At 41.4% G+C, this 18,409-nt stretch overlaps 1 protein-coding gene across 14 annotated transcripts in view; it reads left to right on the top strand.

Moving 5' to 3' along the window:
* The window catches only part of ABCG2 (ATP binding cassette subfamily G member 2 (JR blood group)), a 121,315-nt gene that overhangs the window by 61,975 nt on the left and 40,931 nt on the right, over positions 1-18,409 (top strand). The window contains exon 1 of one of the 14 annotated variants that reach the window (XM_067736995.1): positions 4,885-5,556. The exons of 12 other annotated variants lie outside the window; for them this stretch is intronic. The gene's annotated coding sequence lies outside the window, so the exon portion shown is untranslated. Of the gene's footprint in view, positions 1-4,884; positions 5,557-8,363; positions 8,384-18,409 lie in introns of those variants that run through there. One more of the 14 variants, XM_067737002.1, reaches the window with a different exon arrangement.

Here is an 18,409-nt window from a genome sequence, read left to right on the forward strand (position 1 = left end):
CATTGCAGTTGCGTGTAGAGCACGGGCTCTAGGAACACGAGCTTCAGTAGTTTTGGCACACGGGCTCAGTAGTTGTGGCTTATGGGCTCTAGAGCGCAGGCTCAGTAGTTGTGGCACACAGGCTTAGTTGCTCCGCAGCATGTGGGGTCTTCCTGGACCAGGGCTCGAACCCATGTCCCCTGAGTTGGCAGGCAGATTCTTAACCACTGAGCCACCAGGGAAGCCCCTCTCCTTAAATCTTTATTCACTAGTTTTAGCATCCATTGGTGGAACTTGATGTACATGGTACTGTGTTGTTCTAATGGTGATTTAAAAATTGTTTTTCTCATTCCTTCGATGTTTATTAAAGAGAATTCTTCTGTAAGGAAGAGCTTTTCCTTCACCATTTATTTATTCAACTATTTGTATCAGTACAGACTCATGGATATTTATTTTATTATATAGGTTATAATCCGATACTGTCATTATTTAATTTGCTGCTCAAATTGTTCCATCTTTAGCCACTGGGAGCTCTTTTTTCAGGTTGGCCCCTGTGCCCTTTTGACATACCGCCTCCCTATCCCCGTTTTTTAAAAAGCATTTCCTTACTTTCTGGTATCATGAAATGCTCCAGGCTCATTTTTGTATTTTCCATGCCCCAACCCTGGCATCAACCATTTCTCCAAGGCACTCTGCTTCCTTGTTTTGGAGGCTGTGATAAGAAACCAAGATGTGGGTACTAGGTGTGTTGCTGGGAGTTGCTTTGATATTTTTAAGTTTCATAGATTTGTGACCTAGCAAATGCATCTCTACAAGGCAAGTAATGCCTTACATTTCAAACACTCTAGAGGCCCTGATTGTATTTGCCAATTTGGGTTCAGTCTCTTGTGGGAAAGAAATGAAATTGGCAGAGTTTAGAGCGTTAAAATTTCCCACTTTTTCCCAAATGATGACCCATAAGTGCTTATAAAACAATGAACACATTAATTTTTATTTTTTCAGGCTCTGATAAGGAAGTAGGATTTTTTTTATCTTATTACCTTATTTAAACTATGTCCCGACCAATGGCTCAATATATGTGAAGGGCAGATATGTACAGATCGTATCTTTTATTTTTTTAATTTTATTGAAGTTTAGTTGATTTACAATGTTGTGTTAATTTCTTATGTACAGCAAAATGACTCAGTTGTGTGTGTGTATATGTATATTCTTTTTTCCATTATGGTGTGTCACAGAATATTGAATATAGTTCCCTGTGCTATACAATAAGACCTTGTTGTTTATCCATCTTATGTATAATAGTTTGCCTCTGCTAATCCCAAAGTCCCATTCCTTCCCTCCATTATGCCCCCTCCCCCTTGGCAGCCACAGGTCTGTTCTCTATATCTGTGAGTCTGTTTCTGTTTCATAGATATATTGATTTGTATTGTATCTTAGGTTCCACATATAAGTGGTATCACATGGTATTTATCTTTCCCTTTCTGACTTACTTCGCTTAGTATGAAAATCTCTAGGTCCATCCATGTTGCTGCAGATGGCATTATTTCATGCTTTTTGATGGCTAATATTCCACTGGATACATATACCATTTTATCTTCTTTATCCATTCATCTGTTGATGGACATTTAAGTTGTTTCCATGTCTTCCACTGGTAAATAGTGCTGCTATGAACATAGGGGTACATGTGTCTTTCTGAATTATAGTCTTGTCTGGGTATATGCCCAGGGGTGGGATGGCTGAGTCATATGGCAACCCTATTTTTAATTTTTTGAGGAACCTCCATACTGTTTTCCATAGTGGCTGCACTGAAAAAATCTCTTTTTAACTTTCAGTAATCATATTAGTGATGGAAGTATTAATATTTTATTACTCTGAAATTATTATGTATGTAATGTGCAATAAAACAAAGAAATAATTATGAGATATTCAGATTCTATCATCTCCCGAGTGTTGAGAATCATTATTCTTTGTGTGGAAGGAAGAAGACACAGATGTAATATAAAAGTGGTTATGTGCAAACCCCATACATAGTCTTGAATTCAGATCAGAAGTACCAGTCAGTGTGTATTCATGTTATGGACAATCTGTTCATATCACTTTTTTTTGGCAGAAGTTAAATTCCTTTATTTATTTTTAACACAAATTAACCATATGCTCTAGAAGCCAGGTTGGGTGACAGAGTGAAATAATATCTCTCTCTCTTTTTTTTTTAAGGGCAAAGATTTTATTTATTTATTTATTTTTCTTTAAGGGTTTCATGCCCTTTTTTTTTTTTTAAACATCTTTATTGGAGTATAATTGCTTTACAATGGTGTGTTGAGATCATATCTTTCAGATGTGCAAAATGTCTTCAAATGAATTGTGAGGTCCTGGCCCGCACCTCCTGCCTCCCCCAATCTTGGGGCAAGCCGTTGAGCCTACTTTCTCATTCTGAAAAGGAGGGTTTTAGGCAAGATCTTCATTTCTCTTGTCTTTTTGTGTGCTCAGAGGGCCCCTTAATATCCAGAGGATTTGGACACTCTCCCTATATTTTAGTTATAATTTTAGTGTCTGTTGATTGAGTTCACAGTGATAAAAAGATTCAGTTAAATTTCAGATCCATATTTATGTTAATCATGCTAGCTTACTTTTGATATTGAAATTTATTTACTCAATTAAACTTTATTTTGATCTTAGCCAGTCCTGACCATGTACAGAACTCTTTTCTCAGGGTTCCATTTCCACATACCTTCTGTAACTTTCTTTTTACTTTCAGATTTTGTCCTACGCTTTTCCTTTCTTTCTCTCTCTCCAGGACAAAATTACTTTCTTTTCCCTCAACAAAATGTGTTTCCACTTTATATACCTTTTTTCCTTTCATACAAAGATGTTTTCCTTACCAATTTTAGTTGTCTCAATTACATATATTAACCAGAATTCTAATCTTTTAAAAACCTTAATTTCTAGTGAAAACTAAGAAGTAAGCAATTATAAACTGTCTTCCACATTATTATTCTGTAGATTGGCAAAATCTCAAATACTGTTTATGATTTCTAAAAAATAGGTGCTTTTTTTAATAGAAAATTTTTCAGTGTGACATCAAACATTTTTATTAATAAACCTAAGTATCTTTAGTTTCTCTGTAAAAGGCAGCCTATGTTGAGTAATGTTTCAGTATCTTATTTTATTTGGGAAGGATCTGGACATTTAATAAATTTCCATCATTTAACTTAGCAAAACTCTGAAGTTTTAAGTCACCAAAAATCTGGAGAAACTATTTTTTAAGTAGACATACCATAAAACATAATTATTCTTAAAGAATTTACCTAAAAGCTCTTACCCCATTTATATCTATTGAATTACAGTTGTGTTTAGATTACCCATGAAAACTTCGTGAGACATTAGACCAAGTCAGCCATCATTTCAAGAGATTTTTCTTGATGAATTTAACAGAGATAATATGACCTATTTAACTTTTAGTAAACCTAGGTGTAATAAAAGTAAGACATGTCTGTATTAATTAAACCAACAAATTTAAACTTTAAAGCTGGATATTAACTTAATATTTCCCAGATCACATGAACTTGAAATTTGGGTTCGTTTTTTATTATATTTAAAGATACTCAATTTGTAAGTGCTTACTTTTAAGTCAGTTAAATACAGGTCTTTTATAAAGTTAATTTTGATAATATTATCTGGAGGTATGGACATATCATATGTATAATGTACACATGGACATATAAACAGATATAAATAGAGATCTTATAGCTTCATTTCAAAACTTAGTCATGAATCAGTTATTACATTATAAACTTACTAGTCTATAAGTAATATTTGGAATAAGTTAAATTTATTTGCTCAGATGACTAAAGCTTTTCACTATTGTCGAAAAGATTTTTAAGATTTGTATCTGTCCTTGATAAATCCTGAAGGAGGCTGTGAATTAGATTTGGTGAGGGAGCCTTTCCAGCAGTTTGAGTTTAACAAGGCCTCCCTCTTTTTCCCTTTTTTTTTTGTTGGGTGGAGGGAAGGGGGTTCAGGTTCTACCTGATTGAGCTAATTAGGCTCAGTCTCAGGTCCTTGTGGGCTGTACTTACATTTCTGATTTGTAGAGATTTGCAAGACAAAGACAGTTGCTTTTAATTCCGCAGAGAACTGGTCTGCCACCTAAATGGTATTGAAAGATTGATTTGCCCAACTACATTTTCTTTAATTTGCTTTTTTATATCAGTAAGATTTCCAACTACACTGAAAATCAAGAGTTCTATGTTCTAGAACTTTAGGGTTCAATCTATCATGCCTTCCAAACTTTGCACAGGGCATTCAACAAAGACCCTCAGATTCTAAGTGTACAAATTAAACCCAGAGCAATTTACCCTAGGGGCAAAAAAAAAAAAGTCTCCATTATTGTTTTTATTAGTCCCTGAATATTAGCTCCCAGTTCTATTTCATATTGTGTGGGCTCAGATAACCTTATTGATTTTCCTTAGTACTTTTAAGCAATATTGCCTGAGGGGCCGATTTATGCGCCCTATCTTATACCAGGCAAGGGAAGCATTCCCCAGTGAGACCTAATGTTTATCCCATAATATAACTGGTAGAAGAGATGTAACCATCTTATATAAAGTCCGTTCAAATATACCAACTTTTATAAAGGTTCATCTCAATTCTATCAACTCTTATATCTTTAATTTTAGCCTCCATTAAGACCCCATCAACTAGGCTTGGTCTTACTAGGAGTCCCAGTGTCTACTTAAAAAAAACGCACAACATGAGTGTTGCGAGTTAAGTTTTATTTGGGGCAAAATGAGGACTGCAGCCCCGTAGACGGCATTTCATAGAGCTCTGAGAAACTGCTCCAAAGAGGCGGGGGTCGGGGGGAGGTCAGTATATACGGGATTTTGGTGAAGGGGGAGTACATGCAGTCAAGCACATATTTTCTGCAGGTTTCTGCTAGTCACGAGGAGAAGATGTCACCATGAAGGATTTTGGTGCTTTTCTAGATATGAGGAGATACAAGAATTGTGCTCATAAAATTGGCTGCTGAAAATATCCAACTCTCTGAAGACCTGTGCTGCCAGCTGTTCCCAGAGCACAGAGGGCTTCATTTCTGCTCTCTGCCCTGAACTCCTTTCAGGTGGTGTTGAAAATCAGCAGCTCCAGCAGCACACGACTTAATCCTTGTAGAGGTAGTTGGCAAGTGCCAATTTGTTGTTGACCCTAGAAACCTTTCTTTGTATCCCCCAACCCTTTTATCTATGTTTGTGTAAAAGGCTTTGGGGTCCCCAGTTGAGGGGTTGAGCCAACTTGATTAATTGGCCTGTTGCCCCAAACAATTGCTGGTCAGGTATCTCAGTGTAATTTTCTAGCAGACTTTTTTTTTTTTTTGATGTGGACCATTTTATTTTTAAGTCTTTATTGAATTTGTTACAATATTGCTTCTGTTTTGTGTTTTGGTTTTTTGGCCTTGAGGTATGGGGGATCCTAGCTCCTTGACCAGGGATTGAACCTGGGATGGAACCCGCAACGCCTGCATTAGAAGGCCAAGTCTCAACCACTGGAACACCAAGGAAGTCGCCAGCAGCCTTTTAAATACATGTATGTTGTAAACTGGGGTAGAGTAGACTTGTTTGGGGCTCTTTAGTATCGGGGACCAATGGAGGTCCCTTTGGCCATCCAACCTTAGTGTTGTATCAAAACATTGATTTTAATCCCATTAATGTCTGTTTTATTTATCCCATTTCTTAACCATCTAAAGATTTTTATCCTTTTAGGGTAAGTCCCTTTAAAATTTCCACCTTGTTGGGAAGACATCTCTAGACTTTCCCTTCAGTTTCTTATTCCCTTGTTAATCAACCTGATTAACAATTAATCTAATGTTTTTATTAGCATCTGTAAGACCCATTGAGGGGAAACTGACCACAGATGCAGCTTCCCAAACTGTTTTTTTGTTGTTGCTGTTTATTTGTTTTAAACTAAGGGAGTTGTTAAGCTTAGCCGTTATATTTTTTTGTATTTACTTTCTGCTTTGGTCTTTTCATCGGTACCAATAAAACAGTTGTTTATAGTGAGAGCCCTCTAAAAATTTACTAATTCAGAAGTCTCTCCAATTTAAAAGATCCATTGTCTGGCCATTGTCAGAGCTCTCAAAACACGGGGGGCAGAGGGGGGGGGCGGGGGGAGGAAAAAAGGCATAAGATCAGGTAGAACATTTACATCTCAAAGACCCAGGGAGGGAAATGCAAGCTCCTCCTAGAAGGGCTTTTGTTCCTTTAAGGTCGGAATTCTGAAAAGGTGTTTTACCAAGCTGGCTTTTTGTAGCTGCGCACACAGCTAGAATGTTTTTAGTTAATTAATTTTGGAATGTTAAAAGAATTAATTGGGGTTCTTTTAACATTCATTTTGGAATGTTAGAATAATCCCAATTTGGCCATTTTTAGGGTGAGATTTCCTTTAATTCCCAACTAAGGAGGTATTTGTAGGAATAAATTCTGTATGTGTATGTTGCAGCAAAAATAGAAAAGAAGTTTTTCCTCTCCTGAGAACAAGGAACGTAAAGGGGACAGTGAACAGGCTAGAGAAGAAACATAACCTGGCCTGAAAGAGTTAATCACTCCTTGTTTTATTTTAACTGTTACTAATCTGTAGTGTCTGTAGCTAGATTGGTACTTCACAAAGCTAACCTCTCACTCTCTGACCCTATGTCAGTTACATCCTGCCCCTGTCACCCCTGACTCTGTGTGCGTTACATCCTGCGCCTGTCACTGCCTAACTTTATGTAAATTCCCTCTGCTCCCTGGCCGCAAACCACCCCCTGTAGCTTTTGCATTTCAGAAAGAAGGTCTCGCAGGCCAATAAACCAGAGACAGACGGACCCAATTACCGGGCCGCCTGACGCCACGATGACTGTTTTGAAATAATGCAAGGAGAAAAAGAATGCAAGACCTTCACTACTTTGATCCTTATCATATACCACAGACTGCGAGCCCCGCATATAAAATCTTCTCCGATTCCCCGGTGGTGGTGGAGGGGAGGAGGGGCACAGTTTTTGGAGGCACTAGCCCACTGTGTCCCCTCTTGACTTAGCAAAGAAATAAAACCACTTTTTTCTCTTTTCTCCTAAATTCTGTCTCCGTATTTCTATTCGGCGCTGGCGTACAGAAGCCGAGATTTCGGCCACAAATACATAATAAAATCTTCCCAGTGTCTCTCAACTGTGGTAACCCGCTCACGTCTTTAAACTGAGCAGAATCTTCCCAGTGTCATTCACCTGGGGTAACCCAGGTACCTCTTCTTGAAAGTAAGTTCGAGGAAAGTCTACTCTTCCAACGAGGAGTTTATCCACCACCAAATAAAGCTTAGGATCATCAGCCAGTAGTGGGAAATCCAAGACCCAGAAGAGACTTACCTAAATTCGTCTGGAGGCGGCCGGGCACAAGAGGCCTTTGCTGGTACCAAGGCTCCAGAGCCTCCTAGAGTTCAGGCGAAGGAGAGAAGTCTGCTCTGGGTCCCTTCGTTGTTCACTAAAACGGTCAGCTGAAGAAAAACGCACAACCTAAAAGTTGCAAGTTAAGTTTTATTTGAGGACCTTACTGAAGACTGAAGCTCAGGAGACAGCCTCTTGGAGAGCTCTGAGGAACTGCTCCAAAGAATAAGGGACTAGCCAGGATATTTAGGAGTTTTTGCTGAACAACAACAACAACAAAAAAAACAAAAACAAAAAACAAACCGTGTAGTCAGACATCAAAGACAACTGATAGTCACAAGAGACAGACATCACAGGTTAATGATTTTAGTGCTTTTCGATGTATGGGAAGATACCAGCATCTGGGCTCATTGTAGTAATTCCTTAGATATGCATATGAACGATCTAGGGCCAGTGCCCAGAACACACAGTGCTTCCTCTTTTTCTCTAACTTCCCCTCGGTGTGCACCATGGGGGCTTGGTGGAGGGGCATCGGGAGGTATGGGGATGGTGGCTGCAGGGCGGGTGGCCAGAGCCTGGTTTGCTGCAATGACGGGAAGCACTTCTTGTTTCCTGGGACGGCAGGCAGCATTCCCTGTCCACGTCTGTCAGTTCCCTCTTAAGCGTAAGTGAGTGTGAGTGTAAACGTAAATGTAAAATGAGTGTAAAACGTAAACATAAGTGGGTTTCCGTGGGCCTGAGGCTGGACCATTGTACTTGCCCCTGCTTTTCCCTGCCTGGGCAGAGTCGGGGGAGGTGGGGTTCTTTTGGAATGGGCTGGACAGCAGAGACTCACTATAAAACCTCCACTGGCCGTGACCTTGCTGTGGCAGTAGGTGCCTTTTGCCTGCTGGAGTCCTTCCTCCCAGCCCCACCTTCTTGTGGGCAAAGGGCTGCAGACCGGGGATACTCCTGGCATCCTAAGGTATATATCTGAATACACTCTTCCTTAGAAACCAGGTACGTACAGTTTCTGAGTGCTTGTCTCGTGTCTGGTAGTGTCTCTAGGGCAAAACATACCCAGCTGTCATAGGCTGGGAGGAGGGGTGCAGGACGGTGTTCCCATCTGGGCTCTTGGATGGCTGCAGTAGCCTCTAGGTGGTCTCCCTGCTCTGTTCCCCCGCCCCCCATTCCCAAGTCAGCGTGATCTTTTTAAACATAGTTCGATTTTGTCATTGCGCCACCCAGAACTTTTTGGTGACTTCCAGTCTCATTTGGAGCCAAGTCCAAAGTTCTTGCAGTGGCCTGAGGCGCGGGTGCTGCGAGAGCTGACCTGAACCTCTGATTTCCTATCCTACGCTCTCCCTCCCTCTGCCTCAGCCCCGCTGGCCTTGCAGTTCCTTAGACTGACACTTGGACTTGGTGTCACGCCTCCAGAGAGCCACCCTCAGGTTTCTGCTCAAAGGCCTCATTGGAAAGGCCTCCCCTGACCACTTTTTCTCTTCTGCTTTAATTTTTTCTCTTTTGCACCGTTGACCCTGACATTTTTCATACATAACCTCATTGATGGCAGGGATGTTTGTATGTTTTTGTTTTGTTCACTCCTGTATCCCCAGTGCCTGTCACGTAGTAGAAGCCTAATGAGTATTAGTGAATGAATTTTAATTCAGCAGATGAGAAACAGGCTTAGAGAGGCTAAGCAATGCCTCCAAGTTTACTGGCTAGTACGTTTAAGGGCTGGAGAAACTCGAATCCCATACGTTTGATGATGGGTGTTAGGTAGCATTTTACAAGCAGCCTTTGGAGGGAACATCACAATTTCATCCGGGAAACTGCTGATCCAAAGATTAAGAAACTTTGGGATGTAACATATATGTAAGGTACACTTAGTCTAACTCTTCATTTTTACTCGCAATTTGACTAAATATTTTCTAGAAGTTTCAGTTTTCTGTCGCAGATTAAGACAAATTTGGGCAGAATCCTTGCAAATTTTGTCAGAATGCAAAAGAAAAATGAATAGCAGGGGTTAGGGACGCACCCCCGTACAGTCAGAAATCCATGTATAACTTTTGACTCCTCCAAAACTTAACACATATGTTGTATGTTACACGTATCTCTACATATATTTTATGCATTCATGACATACCTAACTTCCTTCCTTTTTTTTCAATATGTCTAGGCTACATAGTTTGCAAGTCTTTTCAAATTGTTGCAAATCTTAAAAAAAAAATTCCTTACATAGTTGTGGAAAAGAAATCCACATATAAGTGACCCGCACAGTTCAAACCAAATGCAAGTTCAGGTGCCCAACGTACAGTGAGGTCAGACGAACGGAAACACCGGAGCTTGGAGCAGAGGAAGGTTTATCGCGCGGGCCAAGCAAGGAGAATGGCCATTTTGTGCTCAAAAGACCGGAACTCCCTGATGGTTTTTGGAGAAGTGTTTTTATAGGCAAAATGTGGGGTGAGGGCTGCAGGGTGTGTGACTTTCTTCTGATTGGTTGGTGGTGAGGTAACCGGGCGGTGCTCCAGGAATCTAGTGCTCAGCCTGAAGTTACCGTTGTCCAGCCAGGTGGGGGACCTCAGTTCCTGTAGAAGAGCTCAAAGATATTGTAATATATATCCCTTGAGGAGGAACCAGGACCCTGCCCCCAGGGTTGCACTATTGTTCCTTTTTTTAAAATAAATTTATTTATTCATTTATTTATTTTTGGCTGTGCTGGGTCTTCGTTGCTGCACGTGGGCTTTCTCTGGTTGCGGGGAGCAGGGGCTACTCTTCATTGAGGTGCGCAGGCTTCTCACTGCGGTGGCTTCTCTTGTTGCGGAGCACGGGCTCTAGGCACACGGGCTCTAGAGCGCAGGCTCAGTAGTTGTGATGCACGGGCTTAGTTGCACTACCGCATGTGGGATCTTCCCAGACCAGGGCCCAAACCCGTGTCCCCTGCACTGGCAGGCGGATTCTCAACCACTGCGCCACCAGGGAAGTCCCTGCACTATTATTTCTTTACTGCCTTTCCATTGTTTCTGGTTCCTTCACTCTTCTAATTAGTAACTGTTTGAATCTGCCTTTTGGAACTCAGGGAAGGTCTAGGAGACTGAAGCCTTTTCCTACATATAAGAAACCACGGGCACAGAAAGGCTTTTGTTCCCAGGAGGACCCCACAGGGTGCTGCTGGGTTTCAAAGGGTCAACTGTATTTACTTTATGTGCACTTGTATCTATTTAAAGGGAGGATTAAGATTAAATTGAAAAAGGGACAGAAAACAGATCTGTGGTTGTCAGGGACTTGGGGGGAGGGAGAGGGAATTTGTTTGGGATGATGGAAGTGGTCTGTGTCTTAATTTTGGTGGTAACATGACTGTATACATATATATATATATTTATTTATAAATAATTATTTGGCTGTGCCAGGTCTTAGTTGCAGCACCCAGGATCTTTGTTGCGGCACGTGGGAATCTCTAGTTGCGGCATGCGAACTCTTAGTTGCATCATGTGGGATCTACTTCCCTGACCAGGGATGGAACCTGGGGCCCCCTACACTGGGAGCGTGGAGTCTTAGCCGCTGGACCACCAGGGAAGTCCCATGACTGTATACATCTTCAAAGTCCAAAAACTGTACTTAAGGAGGATAAGTTTTACTGTTTACAACACTGTTTACTGTTGACGTGTTTTTAATAAACATGACAAAAAACAAAGATTAGGCTGAACCATGAGTATAGTTGGCATTATATTGGAAGGAATGTTCCCCCAGTTTTTGTTACCTGTACCTTTTTTCCATAAGTCACTAGTTCCCTGCAGATCCCTCACTGGCCTTACGGAGTATCTCCTCTGTGCTGGAAGGATGGGGATGTGTCGGACGAGTGAGAGGAGGGCTGCAGGGACCTGCGGAGCTTCCAGAGTCAAGTCTTCCCTCCCTGCAGGGCGTATGTCACCCTTTGATGGTCTTTGCTTACTTTTGCAGCCTCTTTTTCTTAACTGCCCCGTCCCCAGAGCTGCACTCTAGTATAACGGACAGCATGCATTTCCCAGCACAATCTCTTTCAATTTAATGGTGTTACTTTCCTTTACTAGGACAACTTTCTTCTCTTTTCTCTTCTTCCCGTACAACTGGTTAGTCTCCTCTAGGAGGCCATGTGCTGCTTCATGAAGGATGGAACTGGTCGTAATCTGTCAAGTGAATTTGAGGCTGTAGGCAAAGGAATGGGGAAGGACATTGCTGGCCGGAAGAATGTTCTGCCTTGAAACGGGATAATTATTTTTTCTGTGAACTCCAGCTGTGTTGATATATTGAGTTCTTAGGTGGTGTTCGTTAAGATTTGTCCTTACCTTTCATAGATTCCAGGCAGAATCTTCTGTGGTGTGTCTTTTCGTTCTTTCTAATTTGTACGTGTAGTTTACTAATGCTACCAGAACCTAACTTCTCTAAACAGGATGCTTAGTGACTTCCTGTTGTCAGAATATCTTTATGAAACCACTTTGCTTAATACAGGGATGTGGCATCTTGCGATTTAGTCTTTCATTCAGTGGGAATAATCGAGAACAGGGTATGAAGAGCTCCAGAGGATACAAAGATAATGGATGTTAGGTCCCTGCTCTTACAACAGCCTGTGTGGGCAAATTTTTAGCTTGCAAATGCAAATGTGGCTCTCTGAAGTGGCAGGTTTCCAGTAAAGTCTAAAGGAGATACTTTAAAATATCATTCTTTTACTTGTAATTTGGGAGATGGCTGAAGGCCAAAAGGTTCCTACACTATGAGCTGGGGCTAGAAGAACATTTTAGTGCTAGTTTGTTTGGTGAGCTGTGATCCACGTACTGGTCATACACTGTTAGAGAGATCTTTGTGACTCTTAGAGGAAAGCCCTGGAGGGTGGCTGGCAGGGTTATATTTTATTTAAATTAATTATTTTTCTTTCATTAGCCTACCTTTGGTGTTTGAAATTCTGAATAAAGCAGTATGAAATTCACCATGAGAATGTTATGAAATTTCTGTTATTGTTAGGGAACTGTGGATGGAAACCACCAGCCTTGGCCAAGCACAAGCAGGATAACTGCTTGCCAGAGTTGTCTCACAGCAGGGGGTCCTGATAAAGAATGAGGTGTTGCCTCCAAAAGCTAACTGGGAGAATCTGGGAGGGGCCAAAAGGAGGAGGGAGGAGACGATACGTCCTGCCAACCTCCCAGAAGCCTCCTCGCTGGAATCCATCTTGGCTGAGAGACGCGCACGCCCCCAGGGAGGACCCTGAGTCAGAGTGATGGGCCAGAGACAACCCAGAAACTACCCCCGTTCCCGTGAAGCCTGAGACCGTGAGCCACGTGGCAGAGCAGTTCTCCTGGGGTCCCTTACCCTGCCGCTCTCCACCTGGCACCCCTAATAAAGTCTTGTCAGCATGTGTGTCTCTTTGGACAATTCATTTCCGAGTGTTAGAGCAGAGCCCACTCTCGGGCCCTGGAAGGGGTCCCCCTTTCTGCAGAAACATGGTCAAAAATGTTTTGGTAAAATGTGAATTCTGTTTGGGGATCAGATTTAATTCCTTAGGGATTCACCTCATTTGTTTTCGCTTGAGGAAAGTGATGTAATTCAATTTAGCAGTTGCTCAGAAGACAGCTCTACAATAAGAAGCATTGCCTTTTTTCAGCCATTGTATACTTAATCATTTTATAGACTTGTTATTCTCAACCTGAAATATATAGCACTATCCTGTTTTTGAAATAAAAACAGTACAGTTTTGTGCTGTTTTAAAACTCAGGAATGAATTTATTTGATAACAGCATATAGCAAGTATAGGCATCTTTTTCTAGTCTTCTTTTCTTTGATGCAGGATGGATATGAGAGTGGGTGGGGTGACCTCAGTGTTCAGGTGTATGTATCTTTTATGGGGTTATAAAATTGGTGATTTATCAAGTAACCCAAGAATGAGGAAATACATTTTTAAGAAGTAAACAGTCTAGACCTGTGCTGTCCGGTATGGTAACTGTTAGCCACTTGTGGCTATTTAAATTTAAGTGAATAAGTTAAATAACATAAAACATTCACCAGCTACATTTCAAGTGCTGAGTAGCAGTAGCCACGTGTGTCCGGGGGACAGCACTATTTTATTTTCCCTGTGCATATTACTATAGAATGTGGAAAGAGGCATAGGTACTTTTCCATCTGACCTCCAATTATCTTGAACGCAAGAGAATCACTTCCTTGGGCCTTATTTATAGCATTTTTACACATCAAGAACCAGATTACCATCTATAAAATCAGTGATTTGTTGTGTAATTTGTGAGAATAAATGGAGTGGGTAATTTTTTTTTGGCTGCACTGCACGGCATGCGGGATCTTGGTTCCCCAACCAGGGATCACACCCGAGCCCCCTGCAGTGGAAGCACAGAGTCCTAACCAAGGACTGCCAGGGAATTCCAGGGAGTTGGTAATTTTTAACTTTGTCAAATTATGTACCTCTTGGCTGGTGCTTCCTAATTGCCACTATTGTAAACATATCCTTAGGACTCAGTCCTTGGAGTCCTTGGCGTTCCTCTCTTAGGTGCAGAGGAGGGGAGGAAAAACTTTTCCTCTACTCTTTTAGGTTCTGTTGTTGGGGACCTGCAAATTAAACCAACAAAAGACAGATTAAGGAGAGAGAAAGGCAGGTTAGATTCAATCATGTGGAAAGGGAGTTCACAGAAAAATGTAACTCAAAGGAGTGGTTAGAATTTGAGCTTAAATGCCATCTTCATAGAAGGAGAGGGGGAGGAGGGCACTTATGGGAACACAAATGACTTTCAGGAAAGATAACTGGGCCTTTAGGAGAATCGATGGGAAATAGATAAGTTTTTGACAGGTCTGTTTAGGTGTGGTACAGATTTCTCTTTGTCTCAGGTGGTAAGAGTCAGTTTTCCCTGGTTGCTTCTGGGGAGAGGACTTATGACAATTTGCGTGAGGGCGTGCTCTGCTTCTAGGCAGATAAGGGATTTCAGGAACTCAAATGCCTTCAGCTCAAAATAACTTTTATGCCACAGTGGTGTTTCAACAGCCACTCCCCTTCTGATTCAGTTTCAGGGTCTTCATACCACTTGGTGTGTATCTCTAGGTCCTCTCCTGTCAGCATCCAACCGTCCACTGTATCTCTGCTTGAATGTCTCAAAAGCATATGTCCTAAACCGAGCTTCCTGATCTTGTCCTGAAATCAAAGTGAAGAAAATGTTTCCAGGAGAGAATATTCAGCTTTCAGTGTTGCTGGTGGTTTGACTAAGAATTGATCATTAATACATTCAAAATCACGTAATTAGCCATACTTTCAAAGGGTGAATTTTATGGTCGGTGAATTACATTTTAATCAGAAAAGTCATTGGATATGTCACTTTGGCAGTCACCTAATATTGTCAGCAGTGGTTTTGGTGTGAGGATGAGGTGGGATGGAAGCCTGATTGGAGTGGTTTTAAGAGGGACTTAGGAGGGAGAGGGTAACGGATGGACAGGAGCTGTGGGAGTTTGTTGTTTTTTTTTTTTTAAAGAAAAAGAAAGTGACACCAAGGGGCTGTTAGAATTTGGGACTTATATACCGTCTTCATAGAAGGGGAGGGGGAGAAGGGAGAAGAATTACAGAATTTTATAATCAGGAGAGAAGGAAAAATTGATGCAGGGGAGAAAAAGTGAGGGGTGGTGGAAGATAACTGGGTAGGTGTCCTTGAGTAAGCAACAGGGAATGAAAAGCAGAGCGTAAGTAGAAGGTTAACTTAGGTAGGAACTGTGGGAGTCCTAGGGGAGCTGTCCTCTGATAAGTAGAGGGAGTGGGCTGGAAAGATAGATGGATAAAAGATGGGAGAGTTAAGTGGGTGAGAAGACACCGTCTTGATTCACAGTGCCAAGGTGGGCAGCATGTATGGCTGAGCTAGTAGGGAGGCACCGTCCTTCCAGGAGAGAAGGCCAAGGGGCTGGTAAGCCAGGGACAACGGATCTTCTTATGGATTTTGACACTTACTGCACCTGCCAAAATCCTAAACCTTACAGTTGTGTATGACAGTGTAAATCCCTTGATGCCTCTTGAAAAGCAGTTCACAGTTAATCAAATGTGGGTCTGTAGCATGTTTTAAAAATCAGAGAGCAACACATTATTGACTGCTGAAGACCCCCAAGAAGGCTTTGTGGTCTGCCATCCACGAGAGTCTTGTTTATGCTTCTCAGTTTTTAACCAAAGATCTGTCTCTCTCTCGGATGTCTCACAGGCATCTAAACCTTACTGCGTGGGAACAGAGCTCTGGAACTTTTGAGGTCCTCTCTGTCATTATCCAGGCCCATCCCTTTGTCCAAGCGTGTCTCACCTGGTTTTCTGCAGGAGCCTCCTGACTGGGCCTTGCTTCCACACTTGGCACACAGCAGCCAGAGTGGTGGGGTCTTTTTTGTTTGTCTGTTTTATAGATTTAATTAATTAATTTTTGGCTGCCTTGCGTCTTTGTCGCTGCGCGCAGGCTTTCTCTAGTTGCGGCGAGCGGGGGCTACTCTTCGTTGCGGTGCACAGGCTTCAGTAGTTGTGGCATGCGGGCTCAGTAGTTGTGGCTCGCGGGCTCTTAGAGCGCAGGCTCAGTAGCTGTGGCGCACGGGCTTAGTTGCTCCGCGGCATGTGGGATCTTCCCGGAGCGGGGCTCGAACTGTGTCCCCTGCGTTGGCAGGTGGATTCTTAACCACTGTGCCGCCAGGGAAGCCCTGAGACATTGTATTTTTTAAATTTTGTAATCATTACTGTAACTTTTTTGTTTCATCATGGAGTAATATATTGTTCCGTATTGGTGTCAGAAATAAGTTTGTTTTTTGGTATAATGTGCTTCAGCTTAGTTATGCCTGCTAATCTCTTGAGTTGTGACACATGAAAAACTAAGACCCTGTTGTCTTCCTGAGGAAGATGATTAGAATCCTGGTGAGGAATCCAGCACCTCCTAGCAGTGTGAATCACACACTTAAGCCCAGCACAGTGAAGGCAAGCTCGGTATGCACACACTTCTAAAATTGTGATTGTACTTATAAGCTTTAGCCCTGTATCTTGGATGGATGGATAGATGGACGGGCATGGATAATCTTTCTTGGGTACTTTAGTTCCAGTTGGTGCCTTTTATTAGCAGAAGATCTCACAAAAATTTTGTATGAATGTCTATCTTGAGCCAGTGACCTATTTACATTCAAGTGGTACGTTATTTGATTCTCTTAATGAGCCTCGGGAGAGGGTTAGAAGGTGTCTTCGGTGGCTGAACATCAAATGGGGATGGAGGCCGGAGAAGCAATTGCTCGTATCAGACTGGCATAGTTTGGCTTTTGAAGGCCTGGGGGCTGGCTGAAGAAGTCCATAGAGTCGAGAGGTAAGGTCTCTAGATTACTTGGACCTTGAGTCTTCTCTTTCACTGCTTTAAGAGAGTAGGATTTTAGCTGATTATTACCATTCATTGTGTTCACAGATTAAAACCAAGCTCTTCTAATTTCCTGGGACCAGTGTCTAAGTGGTTTCCTACTTTTGCAGTTTCCAAGATTGAATAGTGTTTTAAGTGTGACAACAATAGAGCAGTTTGGGGGTACAGGAACCATTACAGATTATTTTGGTGTGGGGGCAGTTCTACTATGATATTCTCAGGCATGGTTTTCTTGTATGTATCCTGCTTTGGTGTTCCTAGAGCTTTTTCAGTCTGTGGCTTGATACCTCTTTTATGTAGTAAAAAAAGCCTACTTTTTCAGTCTGGAGTTTTTTTGTTTTTGTTTTCTTTTCCACGGTGATACGTGGAATTTTCATACACTCTTCAATCTGTATGTTTTCTACATACCAGCCTACCAGTTCACTAATTCTTTCCTAATCTGTGTCTAAACTGCTAATAAACTCATCTATTGATTTTTAAAAAAAAATACAGATTCTGGTTCTTTGATGGTAGTCTATCTTTTCATTTATTTTCTTAGACGTATCCCTCAGTTATTTTAACGCAGATGTCTGATGACTCCAATCTGCAATATCTATGGGTCTATTTCTATTTTCTTCTTTTGGAACATTAGGTCTTATTTGCTGGCATGCTTGGTAATTTTTGATTGAAAATTTGGATGATAATAAGTTTCAGAGTGATTTAAGTTTCTTATAGCAAAGTATGAGTGGATCACTTTGGTTGAGTGGAAGCTGGTCTATTTCTGGGTTGCCCATATTTCCAGGTCATAGGCCTAGTGGGATCTCAAAAACTTCAGGTTTTCAACTGGTAGGCTCACAGCTCCAAACTTGGTCTCCCTAACACTGAGAGGCTACTTAAATATTTGTTCAGCTTTCTGGCCTCTAGCAGCTTCCATCTGCCTGGTTTTCCTGAGTTTCGCCCCACGTATGTGCACTTTGCCTCGAGGGGAAAAGGGCACAGAGTGCTGGCTGTGCCTTCAGCCTCCCTCCTTTCCAGGAACTTGGCAGCTCCAGTCCTGGCTGCCTTGCTTGCTCTCATTAAAGAGCGCTCTTCAAAGAGATGCATCTTATATTGTGTCTACTTCTACAGTTGTTCTTAGGAGAATGATTGGTTTGGACCAGCGACTCTACCATAGCCAGAGAGAAGGTTCTTCATGGATTGTTTTGATTTTTAAAAATTAAAACTAGTTTTATGGAAGTTTCACATTTCAAACCTGTTTCACAAGCTGTTAAGTTCACTTTAAGGTCTTACTCTAAATCCTTTAAAGGGGCCTTTTTAAATTTGTTTACTGAAATATTTTCAACTTCATTTATACATTTAATCCTCACTTTTTGTTTTAAATTCTTTAACTGCTTAACTACTGGTTTGATTTTCTCCATTATTTTTGTACATAATTCGAAACCTTCCTAGAATTTAAGTGTGTTTGCTCATTAAGGGAATGATTTTGTCATTCCAAAGAAGTTTGGAGTTTACCTTCCTAGTTGATTGAAGGAGCATATAAAGTCTGGAGCTTTTTTTTTTTAATGCAATTAATTTTATTGTAAATGTACCGGTAAATGTTCTATTAGAATTTTGGTAGATATTTTCGTAAATGAAGAACCTCTGTCACATGAAGAATCTTTGCCATGTGCGTAATCATTCTTTC

Source organism: Pseudorca crassidens, chromosome 4, assembly GCF_039906515.1.
Source record: "Pseudorca crassidens isolate mPseCra1 chromosome 4, mPseCra1.hap1, whole genome shotgun sequence".
NCBI classification, from domain to species: domain Eukaryota; kingdom Metazoa; phylum Chordata; class Mammalia; order Artiodactyla; family Delphinidae; genus Pseudorca; species Pseudorca crassidens.